This window comes from Puma concolor, chromosome E2 (assembly GCF_028749965.1).
Source record: "Puma concolor isolate L17-30 chromosome E2, mPumCon1.1.hap2, whole genome shotgun sequence".
NCBI classification, from domain to species: domain Eukaryota; kingdom Metazoa; phylum Chordata; class Mammalia; order Carnivora; family Felidae; genus Puma; species Puma concolor.
The window spans coordinates 33,257,423-33,274,385 of record NC_141681.1 but is presented as its reverse complement, the minus strand read 5'-3'; the positions used below and the strand labels follow the sequence as shown (position 1 = coordinate 33,274,385).

Here is a 16,963-nt window from a genome sequence, read left to right as displayed (position 1 = left end):
ACTCCACCTTTATGACCTCATTTAACTTTAATTACCTCCTTAAAGACCCTGTCTCCAAATACAGTTACACTGGGGCCTGGGGGTTCAACATGTGGGGGGGGGGGAGTGGTGCTGACGGAGAACTCAGGCACCCTATTGTGCCTTTTGATTGCCTTGGGAATAGACGTCTGAGACATGTGCCCCAAATCTAATCACTTATAATAATGTTTTGCAAACTTCAGTCATTTCTTTACCATTTTTATGATTTTACCATACTCGCCTTCCTTCTATACTGTATTTAGTATCTTTCTTTGAGTTAACTCCATATATTATTTAAAGAAATATATTTTGAAAGGCAATCTTAGATCACTACTGAGAAATGTAAACGGCCCGTTTAGAAATAAGAACTGACCACGAGGGGCACCTGGGTGGCTCAGTCAGTCAAGCGTCCTGATTTTGGCTCAGGCCATGATCTCAGGGTCATTGGATAGAGCCCCAAGTCGGGCTCCACACTGAGCTCGGAGCCTGCTTGAGGTTCTCTCTCCCTCTCTCTGCCCCTCCCCTGCTCGTGCTCACGTGCTCACGCACACACACTCTCTCTCTCAAAAATGATCATGAAATGAATCAATGACTGAAAGGAATGTTATCGAATTCTTTCTAGATACTGCTTGATTTCAGCAACACACAACACTTAACCATATGCCAGATGCTATCTCAGGACTTAAAAACATGGTCTTGTATATTCTTCATGACCTATGAACGAATAGCTAACTTGATCATTCTTATTTTGAAGAGGAAGAAATATAGGCACAGAGAGGTTAAACAAGTCGCCAAAGGTCACACAGCTAGGGATCTAGGCAGTCTGATCCTACAGACTGGGTTAATGAATAAACAGTATTTCCTGAATGGTATTTCCTACGACTGTAGGTTAGTTTTCCCCATTCTCAGATGAAAAAAAAAAAAAAAAACCTCAAAAGTCACAGCAAATAAACTAAAACTGCTTTCTGATTCCAAAACCAAGTCTCAGACTTTCGCTAACAGCTAGGTAGGTGCCGGGCTTCGAGAAGACATCTGAGTGGGAATCCCCACGGACAGACCACAGGGCAGAAGTTTGCTTTACCAGTTCTGATAGAAAGCATAGGCCAGGCCGCTTCACCAGGCCCTGGTTCTTCCGGGCAGGCCTCCTCCAGAACCCTTTCCCCCTCAGATGTCTCTTCCCATTGGGCGGCGTGGAGGCAGGAGATTTGGAAACTACAGTGGTTGGAGGTGGGGGTGGGGAGGCTCATTCCGGGCACTGTCCTGGCTGGCCTCACAGCCCAGTCTGCTGGTTTGCCACGTAGCAGGAACAACTGGTGACTGACAGGTCCCTCCGAGTCGACGTCCATCCGCCTGGGAAGACCTATTGAGCTCATTACCAGAATCCTCTCGGGAGCTCCTGGCAGAACTTGGCTCCCAGAACTAATTCCGCCCTAGGTGGCGAATAGTGTTGATTTGCAGATCCATAGGGACAGATATAGCATTGAATTATTGTATATATAGCCTTGAATTATATATTATATTATATTATATGTTATGTTATGTTATGTTATGTTATGTTATGTTGTTATGTTGTTATGTTATGTTATGAATGATATATTATGTAACTTATCCTTCCCAGAGTGTTGAATATTATATACATATGTATATACGCATACACACACATACACAAACAATTCCTTCATTTTGGCATTGTGAAACTTGCCGACCTTCGTCTGTACCAGAGCGCTTGAGCTGCTACGGCATAGTATAATGCTAATAAATAAGCTCTATTTCTGGCCTTCTGGACTCTTCTGGAGCGCCCACTCCATTCCTGGAGAAACAGGAAGACAGGGACTCCGCTTCCTTCCTCTCCTCAGGCCCGCTGAGAACCCAAGCCCGGCCCCTGTGGGAAAGGCAGAACAGTCTAGAAGGTGACGGAGTAAAAGGCAGGCTCAGCCACGCCGCAGCCCAGCCCCACACTTGCCCCAGAGTCCGCGGTTTTGGAGAGACAGCCTGCCCAGCCCGGGGCGCGCTGTCAGGCGGCCAGGCTAGCCGAGAGATCTCGGGCGTTTGACCCCCGCGCAGAGATGACTCTTTCAAACCCCGTGTTCCACTTTGCCACTTTGTCCCCGCAGGCTGCCTTGGAGGTCTGCCTGGCATTCAGACGGCCGTTTGTACCGTCCAGGCCCAGCCAGCCGCCTGTTGCTGTCAGCGGGGGACAGGGCCTGGCAGTTTCAGGCCTTAAAAGTGGTTTTGTGCAAATCCGCTCCTCCCAGCCCCCTCCCCCTTTCCTTTTGAGCCCCCGTGGCCCACAGGATTTCCAGGGACCGGAGAAAAGAAGCTCGTTTGATTTAAGCACACAGAGGGGTTGGGAGCTGGGGGTTGGGGGTGGGGGGGTGTGTTTATATTTTCTCTGCATCCATTAGGACGGGTGGCTGCAGGGTAGGGGGAAAGGGGGAGCGGAGGAGGGAGAAACTTCATTTATATGTTAATAGTTGCCCGCACCCGGGCTAAACTGACAGAACTATTTCATGGGAAACTGACAAATTTTGTCAGCCAGGCTGTGCCTCCACATCTCAATGGGGCAATAATCTTGATTAGCAAAACAATTGGGGGCCTCCGGGTTCCTGCTCAGGTTACACTCGGCCAATGTGAGGCAGGCTGGGGCCTTCAAGCTTGAACACATTTTCAAAAGCCACCGAGTTTAGGCAAATGAAGGGAACCGTGGGGGTGGGGCGGGGTGGGGGGGGGGGCCGGAGGGCGGCGATGGACAAAAGGGGTTAATTTGATTGACCGAATCTTCATAGTCTTATAACAATCATTTACTTAGCAAGTAATTCCGCGAGAAACCAGCGGCGCCGACAGGAAATTGGAGTGCAGTATCTGTTTGCCCCAGATGTGTGGGAATTTGAGCCGCCTCCTCCTTCCACTTGCCAACCCTGAAAAAAAAAAAAAACGAAAAAAAAAAAAACAAAAAAAAAAAAAAACAAAAAATTTGCAACCCCCTTGGGGCCCTAATTACCACGTGCAAATAAGTAGCTATCTAAAAATACACACACACTCGACACCCACGAACGGAGTCCCTGAAGCCACGGCTGTTACCTCATCTTGACTCTCCAGGTTGGCTTCCATTTTTATTAGGAGTTCATTGCATTGTTCATTAAAGCTGGAAAGTGGCCCCCACCCCCCACCCCCACCCGATCCGCCCCCCATTCTTGGATTGCCTCCTAGCTCTCCCTCCAGTCCGGGACTTCATTTCCAACATGACCAACTGGCCTGTTACTGTTTGCAAAGATACTTGGGAAGAGCTGGGGTTCCCTCCTCAGTCTTGCTGCCGGGAGACCCCAGGCGAAGAGGTCCCCACTCCGGGCTGAGGGGACAGAGGGACGCGGAGAGATTGCACGCCTCACCAGCGGGGAGCCTGGCCATCCTGTTAGACCACCCCTGCTCCCTTCCGTTGCGCAGGCCTTGCAGAAAAACAAGTGTTCGCGGTGCTTCGTTCATGTATTCTCCGCTTTTTATTTTGAACTAATTATAGACTCACCAGAAGTTGCAAAAATGGTACATCCGTGGAGGTCCTGATCGCCCTTACCCGGATTCCCCTCGTTGTCAAAACCAGGAAAGGCGTCGTCGCAATATGATTATGCGGTAGACCCTTCTCGGGTTTTACCTTTCTTTTTACTGCCACGCACTCATGTTTTGCTTGTCTCGGTGCATCATTCTATGATTTATTTGGTTTTTATTTTTTATTTTTTTTTCAACGTTTATTTTTTGGGACAGAGAGAGACAGAGCACGAATGGGGGAGGGGCAGAGGGAGAGGGAGACACAGAATCGGAAACAGGCTCCAGGCTCTGAGCCATCAGCCCAGAGCCTGACGCGGGGCTCGAACTCAGGGACCGCGAGATAGTGACCTGGCTGAAGTCGGACGCTTAACCGACTGCGCCACCCAGGCGCCCCTATTTGGTTTTTAATCTAATAAGTAAGCCAATCCTCAGATTCCAGATCTGGAAAGGCGGTGACAATTCCTTCCCCCATTACCCTCCCCGATTTCGCCCTGCCCCCCCCCAGCAGTCGTCTGTCTACCCCCCCCCCCCCCCCAGTCCTTGAATCCCCTCTGAAAGCAAATCGCCTTCAGGAGATCATCAAGCCGCTGCTTGCACACTTCACGTGACGGGAGGCTCATTACCCGTAGAGACAGCTCGACTCTTCTTGTTTGAAAGTTCACATCAAGAACCAAAACTTCTCTGCCTCTCATGACCCCTTGATGTATCAACTGCCACCACCCGGTTCTAGAATATATCAGTCTAACCCAGTGGTTGTCAACCTTGCACTCTATGCGGTCATCTGTGGAGTTTCTAGACAGTCCAGTGCAGGCCGAACACCGGACCAATTATGTCAGAATCTTGGGAGGTAGGACCCAGGTATCAGCATTGTTTTTGAAGCCTCCCCGCTGATTGCCAACCCTTTGAGGATTCGAAGATATCCCACGCCCCACGTAAATAGGGATGCCAACAGAAATAAAATACAGGGCACCCCATTAAATTTGAATTTCAGATTAAAAAAACGAGTAACTTTTTAGTAGAAGCATTTCCCAAATAGTGTGCGGGATGGACTTATACAAAAATATTTGTTGTTCGTCTGAAATTCAAATTCGAATGAGCGTCCCATATTTTTATTTGCTACGTCTGGCAACCCTGTTACACGCAGACCCTTTCCTTTCCGGGCTAAACGTCCTTACTTTGGCATTTGGTGTGTTTCCAGAAGCCTTTGGAAGAATGCACTGCGGTATCGAATTTCTTTTTGAGAGTGTGGCTCCAGTGACTTGTCCCTTAATTCTGGACTTCGGAAACTAGTCTTGGCCTTGGAAACTGGTCTTAGACTTTTCTGTTCCATGTGCTCCTGTGTGGTCTTCTGTCTTTGGTCCTAACTCCAGGTCTTTCTGAGTCCCAAATGCGGGGGACTGAGGGTAGTATGGGCAGCCTCAGACGTGGGTTAAGTACGTGCCATGCTCTGGTTTTTGTATCACCCCGTTCTGTAGCTTGTACCTGATCCGCATCAGGGCACATGACCTAGCACGTGGCTACTCAAAGTGTGGTTCTTGAATAAGGATCATTAGCGTTTTTTTCTCTACCCTCTTAGGTTAAGTGTCTGAGGGCCTGCAAATTAATCTGACGAAACAGCTTAAGAAAAGAAAAACATGCAAATCTTATTAACCTGTATGGTGTGTGCACAAGGGAGAACTCAGTGATGAGTAGCTCAAAGGGGTGATTAGAATTTGGGGGTCTTTATACTCGTAGGGGGAAAGGCGGAGATGAGGAATCTTTTGGAAAAGCAAATACCATTTTGGAAAGATAAATGGGCCCTGAAGAGAATAGATGGGAGATAGGATAGTTTTCCACTGTATCTGTTTGGGTGTGGTGCTGACTTTTTAGATTCGAATTGCCCCGGGGAGGGGATCGGAAACAATGAGTTCTTTGGAGAGGCTCTGCTTTTAGGCAGATAAGGAATTTTGGGAACTCAAATGCCTTCAGCCCCGAATAATTTTTATCCCAAAGTGGCATACTTCGGGGTGGCAGATCAGGGATCCTCTTTATTAGAAATGCAGAATCGCAGGCTCTACCCCAGAGCCAGTGAATCATAATTTGCATTTGGGCTAGATCTCTCGGCGATTCTCGGGCATTAACCTGTCAGTAGCACTGACCTACCTACAGCTCCTTTAAAAGCAGCTTCTAGCTTGTAATAATGATAAGGCCCCGGGACGGCCCCTGAGGCTGGTCCCTTGCACCTGGAAGCGGTCACAGTTGCTGCCTGAAGTGAGAATTTGCCAATAGAACAAGCCATACCACCTTATATTCGTGGTTCTCTCTGTGTTTATTCCTTGGCTTCATGCCTTGATGGATTAAGGGAAGGGTCTGTGCTCACGGTAGGAGGACAGCAACGGTGGGCACATTGCTGGTGTATCTCACCCAACAGCAGCAACCCCTCTTACCTCACTCCAAGCCCTCTTGGCTGTTACAGCAACACGCGGGGGCAGCCACTCTCAGGTCTAAGAGTCACCGCTGTCACCCTGCGTGCCTTCAAGTGGAAAGTCTTCCTTCGCTACCAACTCGAAAAACCCACGTCGTATTTTGTTATGGAAGGTGGAAATTTCCACGAGTCTCTCGAACACTTTGAAAGTTAACTCTTGGGAAAGAGAGCTTTGGAGCCTCCTTTTGGAGTTCCCCAGAAGCCAGATTCAGTTCTTAGAAATAGGGAGGTCCCCAAAGTATATTTGCATGTAATTTGCATTTATACCGCCTCCTCAGGCTTTAAGGTAAGGAAAGGGCACACCATCCTTTCCAAAATACAGGATTCATGTTTTTTAATTAGCAAAGGCCAGCAAGCCTTACTGTGGAGTATTCACGGCCAAGTGAATGCTGTAAGTCGCAAATTGCCCACATACCAGATTCCCCTAGTAATTCAACCGAAGGTTTTATTTCGTTTTGGTTTTTGCTTCATTAGATTCTGACACGTGGGAAGAGGTCTTAGACGTGATCAAGCTCGGGGATGACAGAAAGGTTTCATCCTTTGGTCCAGCCCTGATAGAACGAGGATGGTGTTGCAAGAAATTTGAGGCTGTCTCAGCAGAAAAGAGTGAAACACCAAGCTTGCTTGATTGGTGCTGTCTGCTGGGCCATGAGTGGAGACGCAGTAATACGACAGCGCGTACTGGCCAGTGTGGAGCAGGACCCAGCCCTCGTTTGGCAGACGAGGAGCCTAGGGCATGTGAATAGATCCTATGGAAAGTCGGGGTGCTTGGGCGGCTCAGCCGGGTAGGCATCGGACTTCAGCTCGGGTCAGGATCGTACAGTTCGTGAGTTTGAGTCCCGCGTCACGTCGGGCTTTGTGCCAACTGGGGTGTAGCCTGGAGCCTGCTTCGAGCCCTGTGTCTCCCTCTCTCTCTGCCCCTCCTCAGCCCCTGCTCACACTCTGTCTCTCTCTCTCTCTCTCTCTCTCAAAAATAACTAAACATTAAAAAAAATCACACGGAAAGTCATTGGCACAGCCAAGACACATCTTTGACTTCAACCCAAGTTCGCTTGCTGTCGTATAACTGAATTTCTCTGGGATCTGTCTGCATTAATTGAACTCGCAGGTTAATTGCTAAAACCCTGACCCTCTTCGTACCTCGGAGTCACGACCTTTTTTTTTTACCCATCCGAGTATCGGTAGCGAGTAACTTCCAATTGCCATCCACTAAGTACACCCAGGAAGTGCTCGCCACGTTTTGAATGAATTGGGAAAACGGTATTTGTACACATGTTGGTATCCCACACAGGAAAGGGTACGACGGGCTTAATTTCCATCCACGTGGTGGTAAGGGCGCTAATGATTGTAAAAGTCACAAATTCATAACGGTTTCTAATTACGTTGTTTAATATGCGAAAGGACACCCCGCACCCTAAACAGCTGACTTGAAACGGCGTGCCAGGTGAAGAATCGGAAAAGAGTAGAAATCCACCTCCGTTTCTAGGAAAACAGCTCAAAGGGCAGGCCCTCAGAGACATGGGTGAACAATCTGCTTGTTTAAAACATTGAAGCGTTTTCATTAACTGAAAAAAACGTGCTATTTGCATGCGGCACAGCGCTAGGATTGCGCAGGGAGTTACCAACACGTGGCCATGTCTCAATTACTTACCAATTTTCTGTTACGTTTTTTTTTTTTTTTTAAGTAAACTCTCCCCCCGCCGCGGGGCTCGAACTCACGACCCCGAGATCAAGAGTGGCAAGCTCTTCGGACTGAGCCAGCCAGGCGGCCCCCATGTTTTGTTAATTATTACTTAATTATGTATGATTATTATTTTGTTTTACTTATCAGTCCTCTGGGAGTAGAACTTCTCCTAAGAAGGCTGGTTCTCCAAAGGTGGATGGCAATTCTCCCTGCTTTTGCCCTGGGTGGAAGCTATGGCAGAAACCAGAAGTGTCCCTGCAGGGTCCTTTTACTGTACAAAAAGTGTTGTCTTGGCACAAGGTTGCACAGCCAAAAATGATGTTTCCCAGCTTCCCCTAAGGTAGGTGTGGCCATGCAGGTAGGTTCCGGTCAGCGGGAAGTGGGGGGAAATGATGTATAATGTGTGCCAGTTACTGTAACTGAGAGCATCCCATGCATCGCCTTGGACGCAGGTCTCTTCGCACACTCGTACACCCCATTCTCACGTTTCCAGTAATTTGGAAGCCATATTGGACCCCAATCCCACTTACTTGTAGGTCCCTGTGCCATACGAGCCACAGGCTGAAAATTTCCACTGACACAGAGGATTGAGAAGCAGCCTTTCATTAATCAGATTGTCATTAATCAGATCAGTTTTCCCCCTGGTTGAAGCTTGCTAGTGATTTCTCATTGCACTTAGACTGAAGTCCAAATTCCTTACGTGGCCTTCAAGGGCTCACGATTTTGGCCCTGTGTGCCTTTCCACCATCACCCCCCACCATCTCCCTCTTACCCACCCTCTCTGCTTCAATGCTACGGCCTTCTTCATTTCACCAGTGGGACTTGGCCGTTTCTTCTGTGTGGCCTTCTGTCCTCAGATCTTTTCTTTCTTCTAGTGGCTAGTTCGTTCTTCTCATCAAGGGCTGAATTCAAATGTCAGCTTGTAGCAAACCTATCTGAAGACCTATCTAAAATTTATCTGAATCCTCCCTTCACTTATCTTCCCATGATTTTGTTTCATTTTTGCCACCCAGGATTCTCTTATGGATTCGTTCAATGATTGTCTCTGTTTCCTATGAGAACGTTAGCTCCGTGAGGATATGGACCTAGCTTCTTAGTGTCTATTGAGAGTTCCTGGCATACAGCAGGTACTCAATAAATATTCACTGGCTGATTACAGAATGAGCCCTCATGAGGTCCATGCCATTTTCCTCGAAGTTGGACAGATGTTGAAATGGAGAGGCAGATGCCTAGAAATCCCAAGAGGTGACGCTGGGTTTTCCGGCATGAGAGAGCTTGCCTACTGTGCTACCCTGCTGTGTAGATACTCCGTTTTTGTCTTCCCGGGAAATAATCTCCCAGATTCCCAGTAGCTGCTCTTTATTACCATCTCCACAGATATCCATTAATTTACAACGTAAATCCACTCAAGGGCTAGCCAGATATCATAATACATTTACATATGCATATGCAAATATAAAGTCAGAAAGCTGTGGCCAACCATTTTATTCTTTTGCCTTTTCTGTCTCTGAGAGTGGGAAAAAAAAAAAAATGTGTTTGAACTCTGCTCAGACCTGATTACTGCTGCTGAATGACAAAGCAGTTCTGATCTTATCTGGGGAATTTTTTCCATGGGATACAAAGAGAGAAAGAAGCCAGAATAAAGGTTTGAAACAAGTATATTGACAGAAATCAAAGAAAAGATAATACAGTTGTTCATGTTCCTGGCATCATCAGTAGGGGGCGAGGAGGGGGGGGGGTGCCCAGCCAGAGCTGTGTTTGGTTATTGATTAATAATCCAAGGTACAAATGGTTCGGGACAAATCAGAGAAAACATAAACTACAATATTCAACAAACTGCAGTTCAAAGGTTTCTGGAATTTGCTAAGTGTTCTTGGTCATACATTTTTTAAAAGTGATGACACAATACAAAGTTTTTGAACTTTGTCACACAAATAGCCAAGTAGAGTTTTGCTTGAATCGCATTAAAAAATTGTGCAACTATTATTAAAAAAAATGGAGGACGGGCACCAAATGGAAAAGTTAGAAAGGGCCAACTGTCCAGTTGCTGATAGAAGAGTAGTCTAATAATTCTCCTGATGTTCCATGTCTCACAGCGGTTAAGAGCATGACTCTGTGAACCCCCATCTGGCTCTGACACTTATGGGCTTTGTGATCTGGAGCAAGTGACCAAGCTCAGTTTATAGAAATATTGTTTAAGCCCCATATACCACGCCAGGCACATTTAACTTCTTTCCAAAGCCACTCTGACTTCTTCAGCACATCCTCTGCGCTGCAGGCATCGTAGAGTGCTATCTTAGTACCCTAAGGTCAGGACACACCCCTTCTAGAAAATCCTAAATGTCTTTGCGTGAAGATACAGACCGACATTCTTGAGGTGGCCCAGAGGGTAAGTGTGCTCCTGTTCTGCCTGCCTCCCTGTCTACTCACAGGACTCCCTCCTTTGGTCCTTGCTCCCGCCATGCCGGTCACGTGTTCTTTCAGTGCGCCATACTTGCCCCTGCCTCAGCATTTTTGCACCTGCTCTTCCGGAATTCTCTTTGAGATTAGTTTAATTGCTAGTTGTCCAGAGTGTCTTTTGACCTTCTCGACTGTTCTGTACTGCTCCTTTATTGTAGGTGCCCAGGTAGACTCTGACGGTGACGTGTTTAATTGGTGGTGGTTGTCTGCTCTCAGACTAGACTGGGGTCCCCTGAACACAGGGGTGGCATCTGACTCGTTCACTACACCTCCAGCACTTAGCACAGGGCCTTGCACACACCAACCGGTCACCACCCCCCCCCCCCCCCCCACCGAGTAAATAGAATGAAGCCATCAGGGTTTCCCCTAGTGCATGTTTTTCTCTGTGAACGCTGGGATAACACTATCTCCTTTATAGGTTCACAGGGCAGATTAAAAGAGAGAAGAAATATGTGAGTGCTTTGTCAACATAAAAGGACCAGATGTAAGTAAGGTGTGATTAACATTTTTAGATTTACTGCAAATGACCATAAACTCAACTCAAGTTGGCTTACACTACAAATTAAAATAAAATAAAATAGGGGCGCCTGGGTGGCGCAGTCGGTTAGGCATCCGACTTCAGCCAGGTCACGATCTCGCGGTCCGTGAGTTCGAGCCCCGCGTCGGGCTCTGGGCTGATGGCTCGGAGCCTGGAGCCTGTTTCCAATTCTGTGTCTCCCTCTCTCTCTGCCCCTCCCCCGTTCGTGCTCTGTCTCTCTCTGTCCCAAAAGTGAATAAACGTTGAAAAAAAAAATTTAAAAAAAATAAAAATAAAAAATAAAATAAAATAAAATAAAATAAAATAAAGTGACATAAAGTAAAATAAAATAAAGTAAAATAAAATAAAGTAAAATAAAATCAAATAAAGTAAAATGAAATAAAATAAAATGAAGTAAAGTAAAATAAAATAAAATAAAGTAAAATAAAGTAAAATAAAATAAAATAAAAGTAAAATAAAATCAAATAAAGTAAAATAAATAAAATAAAGTAAAGTAAAATAAAATAAAGTAAAATAAAATAAAGTAAAACAAATAAAATAAAATAAAATAAAATAAAATAAAATAAAATAAAATAACAAAATAATGATAATAATAATAAAGGAGACTTTTGGTGTATAGGTTATATTACACTATACCTGGTCCAGGTCCCCTGGGGGAGAAAGAGCATCTTTTTCCTATGGTTCCACCAAAGATCCATTGGAAACTTCTTTTATTTCATCTTAATGATAATGACCTCAGTAATGCACTGAATGTGTTTCCCCAGAATTCGCATGTTGAACCCCTCCCCCTCAACGTGATGGTATTAGAGGTGGGGCCTTTGGGAGGTAATTGGGATCTTGATGATGTCATGGAGGTAGAGCCCTCATGAATGGGATTAGCGCCCTTAGAAGAGTCATGGGAGAGCCTGCTTCACCTTTCTGCTCTTGGCCATGTGAGGACACAAGAAATCAGCAGTCTGCAACCCCAGAAGAGAATTCTCATGGGAATTCAGCCATACTGGCACCCTGATCTCAGACTTCCAGACTCCACAACTATGACAAACAAATGTCTGTTATTTATAAGCCACTTATGTTCTGTATCCTGTTAGGGGAGCCTGAATGGACGAAGGCACTCTCTGAGCCAGTGTCTTTGGAGAAAGGGTTATTCACCGATTGATCCTCCAGGTCTTGGTCACATGACACGTTTCAAGCTAGGAGATGGGATTATTCCCACCCAACATGGATTGGGAAGAGGGTAGTTTGATTGTGCAAAACAAAGGTTGGGTGTTACTAGCAAAAGCCAAAATAAATGTAGATTGGAAGGAGCAGTGAGCATCCTTTATGGAGATTAAAGGAGTTCCAGTGAAGGAATTCTTGGCACCCATATCCTCGCTCCAAATCCTGTCGTGTGAGTGATAAGCTCTGTCTTCTCTCCCGTATGATGGGCAGTCAGTGCAAACCATGTTCCCTAGCCATCTTCACATTACAATGACATTACAGTGACATAAGGTGGGGAAGTCTTGCTCACAAGAAAAAGGAGGGAAGAGAGGCATTTAGGAGAGAGTTTGTGGGGTAGCTCAGTCTTCTATGTGTTAAAGCAGGTAAGATCAGTTATCGTAATCTTCTCATACATCTGAGCCCTCATAAAAGATAAAGCAAACCCTGTAGAAGAAGAGTGCCCAGGTCTCCAAGCTTGGGGTTCCCAGGAAATAAGCATATATTGGCATTAATAAAGTCTCAAGCATCACTTGAGCACAGACTGGCACTCCTTAGCGATGTGATCATGGGTAAGTATAGCGGATGTAGGTGAACAAGGGAACCGCTCCCTGTTCAATGTTCTTTTTCTCCGGGGACCTTGCAGGGATTGTGCTTGGCGTCCTTGGGCAGGAGGAAGTTCTGACAGATGAGATGTAAGGAAAAGTCCTTGGGTGGAGCTTTTGGAGCTTCCAGAAGTGCAGGTGCATCAGCTATCTTGTGATCATGAAGAAAAACACCCACAAAGCCTTTATCTTCAAATCAGAGGATTTTTGTTTGTTTGTTGCCATAAGTATTTCCAATCTGGCTTAATTAGCTTTTAAGCTAAAACGCATAGACAATGGCTACTAGCGTGACATACAATAAAACTGATTCACAAACCACCTTCAGGCTCCTTTTCCATTTTCTTAAATTGGTAGGAGCCACTTTTTTTTTTTTTAAGGTATAGAGTAATCATCTCTCTTCTCTCTCTCTCTCTCTCTATATATATATATATTGCTACAACTAAGTTTTCTGCCTAATTTTGTAATGCATTTAAAAAGTTATCATTACTGCCATTTGGATCCCGAATCTTCTAAAAATGTTTTATGGTCATTTGAAGAAACTTTTCTGTGGAATTTTGTTAACTTCCTTGGAAGTTCACTTGAGTTTGGAAATTGCCAAGCTTGCCCTAAATATCTGCGAGGAGACTACGCTTGGTGTTTTCCTTCGCGATAAGACGATTCCAGTTACGTTTCCACAGGTGAAGTCAGAAAATAAGAGACCTCTGTTTCTAGCTGTAAAATTGGTATTTGTTTGCCATCGAAGTGAACAGTCTGCTGATCAGTCATGACGGTGCTCGAAGATAGTGACCAACAAACCTGGACGCGTTTAGCGTCTGATAGGGGTTTATGTATCTTTGAGGCAAATGGAGGTTATGGAGACAGACAAAACATCGGTCTTCCGGGTTTAGTTTGTGAAATAGTAAGACCTCGCTTCACAAAGAGGGCATTTCGAGGGGAGGTAGGTCCTCCCCTGGATGAGCTATTCCTATATTTGTTTTGGGAATAGAATCCTCGAACACTGATGGGAGACACATCATTCTAGAAACAAAAAGAAAAAGAAAAAGAAAAAAGATAGAACACTCATGGTGAGGAACAGTATAAAGAGGATATAGTCCAAGGCCCTCATTTTATAGCGATGGCCCTGAAGCCCAGAATGGGAAATGGCTTGCCCAAGGTCACACAGCTATTCAGTGACAGCCAGGAGTAACCCCTTTGGGTCTCTGAGAGTTGCTATTATTTAATCCCATCTGGACGGCTGTGATCAAAGAACATAGTTTCTCTCACACATAAAGAAATAACTTGCCTGAAAAAAAAGTTGGTTAGCTGACTAGTGAACTGTGTCTACCACGGAGCGGGTATCCTTAGCCAACCGGCAAGACCTATTCATGTGCGTGCTTCTATTTCTGCGTGACAAGCCCTCATTTGAATGCACAAGCGAACACACATACCCTGTGGAAAGATCATTAACTGAGCGGTGGTGGGGCCCGTAGGTAGTAAACCACACGTCTGTGTCTGCACTGCTGGGAAGCAATGTTTTCACTGCCAAGCTTAGGGCGATGGGTTCCAAATACCCAAGTTCTCTCTCTTCGTGGTCCCCATCATGGCCCTGGATGGCTATGCACGTACATATGTATGTATCTATCTGTCATCTGTTTTCCTCTGATAAATGTGATTGTGTGTGAGTGCAGGTACCAGGAAAGAGCGAGACACATATATTTCCTTATCAGAGGGCTGTATTTGTCAGGAATCTTACAAAGACAAGGCAGGCACAGAATTTTTTTCCCCCCCCAGTTGTGACCTCCTGCATCAAATTTGAGTTTTATAGGGTCTGGCAAAGCACACTGCAAACTACGGCTCATTCTGCCATTTAAATATGAGTGAAATGAAATTAAAACGAACAGAGTACCCAACCAGAAAGAGGAAAAGAGGCCATTACAAACCAGTCTGGTGGACATGGTGGAAAAAGGAAAAAGAACTGATCTTGGCTGTGTGCTTGGGCCTCAGTGCGATTCTTTCGTTTTTCTTTTATTTTTGCTTGTTGCTCTTAGAGAGAGAGAGTGCAGGAGCAGGAGAGAGGGGCCGAAGGAGAGAGAAAGGGAGAATTTTAAGCAGGTTCCGTGCCCAGTGCAGAGCCTAATGCAGGGCTCAATCCCACGCCCCTGGAATCATGACTTGAGTTGAAGTCAAGAGTCAGATGCTCAACTGACTGAGCCCACCAGGCACCCCAGATCGTGTTTACTTCTGATATGTTTCTGTGCCCCTTGAATTCCCCTCCACCAGCGCCTCTTGGAGCAGCACAGACAGCCCTCGCGCATGTGGGTCCCACCAACCTGATGCCCTTCAGAATCATGGCGTCCGGGAGGCAGTGCTGCTACGGAGAAGTTGGGTCCAAGTCACATAATTTTAGGACCTACTTTAAAATCAAAGCCCAGGCTTAGACATGCTCTCCAAATGCCTAAAGTTAAAAAGTGAACTTGTTTGTTAAAAACAACAGTGTCAACAAACAACCCGACACAAACGTCCCGCATTCTCTTTGACCCAATTTTGCACCAATATCAAACTCGTAACCTTCTCAATGTACAAAGAGGTTTTTATTTTAAATCCAAGGAACAAATGACCTCTTCAAATTCATAATGAGGTATGCATTGAACGGAACACAGCCCAAGGTGAGTCATTCATTAATCATAAACAAAACAGCCCCTGATCAAGGACACATCAGAACACACTGTAAAAAGAGGCTAGGTTGCCCAATGCCTTTATTTAATATTAACTACATTATGTTTTTCATGTGAGTTCTGAGAAGGTGATTTTCTCACTTTCTTTGTAGCCAGCTCAGTGTGAATGGATAATTACTTCCCTTAATGCTGTTTCCCCTGAAGGTTAACCCTGTTCAACAAGACTCGACCCAATCTCTCCTCTCCAAAGGGGGCAGGGGGTGCGTCCGTCGCCCAAGACTTTCAGCCAGAATCCTTCAAGCATAAAAACATCCGCCAACAGGAATATTTCAAATGACATGAATAATATTTGTGATTAATAACAGCTAACCAGAGAAGCATAATCCAAGAAATACATTATTAGCTTCTTACAGATATCTGATATGCTAATTATCTTCAAAAATTTCATCGCTGATGACTGTTTTGGCAGAAATTTGAGCAGGGGAAGAGGAAATTTAAACTTTTATGTAAGTTGGAAACAAAGCATTGGGGCCATTGGACTTGAGAAGACCTGGGCTTGGGATTTGGTATTTAATTCTGACTGATGGGAAGGAAATTAAATAATGGGAATAGAATTCAGTGCGAGGATTGAAATTCGAGTCAAGGGGTACTTGGCGGACCTCCTCAGGAGCTCTTCCTTACCTCCTGTGACAGACTCCCGGTGCTTCTGATGTGGGCGGAACACGATGTGGTTTGGCCAGATTCGCCTGGGGGCCTCTGGGGGGTGGTGGTGTGTGTCACTGCTTTCCTTAGACCTAAAGGGACGTGCTCCTGGATCTCAGCTTTCCCAGGGGAGACCTCTTCGCTGCCAGCTCTTTCTCCATTTGCTCTGGCCTCACCCACACCCCGGCCTTCAACACGGCTGGTGTCACGACGATGTCACACGCGGCAAAACCCACCGTACTGTCACTGAAACATCAGAGAACATACCTGCGATACGGGACCCAGAGGCTCACACAGCGCCTCACTGGAGGAGCCTGGAGGGAAACCCTCTCATTTTACTGATGGGAAAGCTGAGTTCCAGAAAGTGTCAGCCTGATATCTACGATCCCAAAAGGATGATAGAATTCTGGCGATAGAAAGTCGCCTGCCTGCTGTGGGAACAGTGAGCTCCTATCACTCCGGACCGTTGGCTTACCCACAGACGTTCTCAGTGTCACCTTCCAGAAGTTTACAATCAAGAGAGACATTTTGATGTTGACGGCAAGCAAAATAGGTCGAAAGCGTTCCACAATTAGACTGTAAATTAGGAGGAGCGGACACCCAGGCAGGGAGATACTCCATCCTTGGCCCGCCTTTCTGGGTCTAAGTGCAGGGATGAAACTTCCTTCTGTTCCTCTCTGTGCTATCTCCTGGACCGGAGCCGGCTACCTTTGTATTCCAGATTCGATTCTGGAAGAAAATAAATCAGGCCACATGCAGGGCAACTGCTCAGTGCTGTGAGCAAGATGCCCTTACAGGCGCCCCCCCCCCCCGCCCCCCCCCCCCCCCCCCCCCCCCGCGCTGGACTTCATGATGTCACTTCCTAGAAACCCGGAGAATCCGCTTTAGGCAATAAGTCGGGTCGCCGCAAAACAAGGCTTAAAGCAGACACCTCTACCTACTGCCCTAGGTCCCGTGAGGCATTCTGAGTGATATCTGGAACATACAAAAGAAGACTGTCTCTATATCTCTATCTATCTACATAGCACAGGATCCAGATTGTATTACAGGGTATACTAATCAACTCTCTCAAAAGAATGGGGGGGGGGGAAAGAAAACAAT

General features: G+C 46.0%; 1 long non-coding RNA gene across 1 annotated transcript; it reads right to left on the bottom strand.

The window, feature by feature from the left end:
* Positions 1–2,801: 2,801 nt before the first annotated feature.
* On the bottom strand, positions 2,802–15,074 carry LOC147573473 (uncharacterized). The gene is made up of 2 exons (XR_015244528.1): positions 14,816–15,074; positions 2,802–2,936 (listed from the first exon to the last, which is right to left on the bottom strand). It is a non-coding gene; the product is annotated as an uncharacterized LOC147573473 (long non-coding RNA).
* Positions 15,075–16,963: the final 1,889 nt, after the last annotated feature.